This window comes from Chinchilla lanigera, unplaced genomic scaffold (assembly GCF_000276665.1).
Source record: "Chinchilla lanigera isolate Chin_1 unplaced genomic scaffold, ChiLan1.0 scaffold00004, whole genome shotgun sequence".
In the NCBI taxonomy this organism is placed as follows: Eukaryota; Metazoa; Chordata; class Mammalia; order Rodentia; family Chinchillidae; genus Chinchilla; species Chinchilla lanigera.
Window position 1 is genome coordinate 25,860,529 of NW_004955405.1, and position 3,610 is coordinate 25,864,138.

A 3,610-nucleotide genomic window follows, 5' to 3' on the forward strand; every position below is an offset into this window, starting at 1 on the left:
GAAGATAGATAAACAGCTCTGAATGTTTGGCTTATATAACTAGCAAGCCTTTACATTCTAAAATGTAGGCTTTTCCCCTTTTGTCTTTCTCCCTATCTCCTTCTGTCTCTCTCCCTCTTTTGCTTTTTTTCACTCTCCCCTCTCCTTCTCCCTCTCTCTTTTTTTCTCTCTTCTTTCCCAATTTATTTATCCAAGACCTATCTTCTATTGCTATAGTAAGGTACAAAGGAGACTTCTATCTTTTGCATAAACTAAGTGTCACAATATGCTTCTAGATTTTATATGTGGTCACAAAGAATAAAATTTATGCTTCACAATCTATTGGAAATCGACTGTCTCACAATTAGGCCAATACAACTAATTTTTCCTCTAGAGTTAAAATTAATTTCTGATAGAAGTACTTGAAGCAAGTGGCTTTCACTTTGGTGCCATGATTGTCAACAAATGCCTATCTTTAAACATTTGAATCATGCATTGTCATGAGACAGCTGCTCAGTGGGACAAATAGAAATCATGTTGGATTCCAGGTTTAGCGAGCAGTGTCCAATCTCCTATCTCAAATTCAGTCGAAGACCTGTGCTCATGGAATAGAATGTCAAGCAACACTGCTCACACACTGAAGATTGCTATTTTTCAATGCTTGAAAATTATTTAAATAGAATACTCATAAGGTAAATACATTATACATGGCAACACCACTAAATATAAACTAGTGTTGTATATGACGATGAAAATATAAAATTACAACTCAGTAGCATATGAGTCACTAAAAATGAACATCCCTTTTGGTCTTGAACAGGAAAGGGCAATAAGCAGTTCACAAAGGCTTGCTTAAAGGCATATTGTGAAAATAATTTATTAGAAGAGCAATAAAGAAAAGAGCATCTCTTGCTGCCAAGTATTGTACAAATCTTGTGTCCTTGACCCTCTAAAGAATAGAATGAGATAGTTTTTACTATTCCCAGCTATCAAAAAGGTTCAATAACTTTTCCAAGCAACTGGTAGATGACAGAGCCAAGATCTGAACCCAGTGTTTTACGACTATAAAATCTGAGCTCTTGTGATGATAGAATCCTATTCTCATGACAACACAGCCAAAGATTCAATGTAGGAAAGGCCCTTCTTTATGTAGAAATAAGAATCTGAACACACAGGGCTTGCTGAGTCTTCCTCAGTGTTACCAGTAGATCACACCCTTTTGCCCAATCACATTTCCGCACGGTTGATCAGGCATCATGCCTATGCACTGAAGAACCTCGGAACCTCTGTCCCTCTGAGCTGGATCGCACTGCCATACACTGGGTGACTTACAACAGTAGAAATGTATTTTTTTAGAGTGGGGAGGGTCAGAAATGTGAAACTGAAGTGTCACTTGGTCAGTTGCTTCTGGTGATCCAGAGGGAGAATCTGTTCCTCCCTCTGTCCTAATGTATGGGGGCTTTAGCACGCCTTGGTTTGTAAGTGTATCGCTCTACTCCCTACCACCATTGTCGCATAGATTTTTGTGTCGTCTTCACACAGAGTTCTTATAAGGACACTAGTCATTGGATTTACAGCCCAGTATTCAGTGTGACTTCATTTCAAGTAATTACACCTGCAAGTACAGTACAATTACTGTATTCTGTGGTTTCAAGGAGATTTGGGGGTACACTATTCAGTGCAGTACACTCACTTATACGTTAGTTGCAGGACTTTAAGTAAAAACTTGACTTCTCTGTACCTCATCTATGAAACAGTAACTGTCCTTTAAACTGTTTGGATACTTCAATAAAACATAAAAATATTCAGCCTAGTGCTTGGCACATAACTGTTGAATCAGTGCTAGTAGTAGTTCTGAGAGCTATAACCCAGCTTTTTATTGTAATGATAATGTTTTGTTAACTAGTATCTGGGAAGTGTCCCAATTTTTTATTTGTCCAAGTCTGTGATGTCCATCCAGCTAGAGTATAAAGCACTTCTAAATTTTCACAGAGGAAAATTGTCACACGTTAGCAAAAATTCCCTGAGGACTAGTGGCCTGCCAAGTGTTTTACAATCATCAGCATGTGTGAGTCACATTCCAAAGATGAGTGTGCACTGGGAAACTGGTCGCTTAAATTTGATCTTCAGAGGAAGGCTGTGTGGAGTGGTGTGGCACTGGAGAATCTCCGTGGCTAGTCTCTGACTGTTATTTCCTATTACCTTGAATAGAAATAGAAGTAATCATTCTCTTTTCCCCTCTTTCCTCCTCCCCTGAGTGACAGGAGCATGGCAGAAGGAAGGCTCTTCCTGCCCTGCACCCTTGTCCTTGGACCCTGACTTCTATAGCGACAGGCCTTTTGAGATCCAGGCATTGGGATTCAGATGCAGGTGGCGGCTGACAGCTTTCTCTGGCATGCACCCTGAGGCTCTAAGAACTCCCAGAGGACACGGCTCTAACTCTTCATGAGATTAAGCCACTGGAAGTACAGCCTGGTAGAGGACTGGGCTGGAGTGGAGGCCGGAAGGAGACAGTCAGGTCAGAGGATTTGTCAGCCAAGCCAGCTTTAACCCAACTTCCCAGGCCTAAGGCACTGGGGTGGACACTACATCCTTTTGAGGCACAGGGGCCTGCCTTTGGTGCAGACCTCAAACTTCTTACACACTTGGTGAAAGTTGACTGCATGATAGTGCACATAGCTTATGCCAATGTGCTGAGTGACCTCTGTGCCATGGGAAATAATTATGTACCAACATGTTAATGTTGCTCATTGTCAGCTAGATTATGAGGAAGGAAGAACCAGAAAAGGCAACACTACTCATAATCAAAAACTTTCAGTATGCCACTAAGAAAGGTGGGACTTCAGTGAATGCCAGAAAAAGAATGGTCAACCCTTGACTGATCTTTGGATTATCATTGGTGGAGCTGCCACTGTCATATGTTGGCCAAATAAATTCATAATACCTAACAGTGCAGTTGATAAGTATGTGCTGGTGTTAACTGAACCCTTAGAAACCCAAGTTGCTGTCAATGCCCACCAATGGGCAGGTAATCAAAAAGCGGGGAGGGAGAAGATAAAGGTGCTGGTCTCTAAGAAAGAGGTAGAGCTGGTCTATCAAGAAGTTATGTTAATACGGCTACCCTAAATGGAACTGCTGCTGTATTTATGTATACCTCGTATGCTCATGGGGACACAGATCCCACAGGCTTTGAAATTTTAAGACTTTCTCAGAACCTTGTGAAACAACAAATAAAGTGTATTTTGTCACACATAAGCTTCCAATCATTGCTGAGAGGGCGCCATTGGCAAAGGCTCGTTGGCTGCTTAAATCTCTGCAAGAAACCTCAGCTAAATCTTGGGAGGGTTCAAAGTGGTGGTTACTAATTAGTCTACCAAGAAAACAGGCAGTTGGTTTCTGTTCTGCCATCAGATCTTCCAAGTACAGAGATGGTCACCTGGTATTGGTGCTACTGTTGTGGAAAAGGGAACCAGGACTGACTGGATCATTAACAAGCCTTTAAATTATTGAGGCCCTACCTTGAGGAGCCAGTGTTATTGCTACTCAGTCTTCCTTCTGACAATTTCAATAGCAAATTTTGTTGGTGTGTAGTCATGAACAGTTTTCTTGTTTTTCTTTTTTCTTTTCTTTT

The 3,610-nt window shown here is 41.1% G+C and overlaps 1 protein-coding gene and 1 pseudogene across 1 annotated transcript in view; one reads left to right on the forward strand and one right to left on the reverse strand.

Moving 5' to 3' along the window:
- Positions 1 to 3,481, forward strand: part of LOC102025758 — a 24,904-nt pseudogene extending 21,423 nt beyond the window's left edge.
- Positions 1 to 3,610, reverse strand: part of Kitlg (KIT ligand) — a 152,870-nt gene that overhangs the window by 44,392 nt on the left and 104,868 nt on the right. The window lies entirely within an intron of this gene.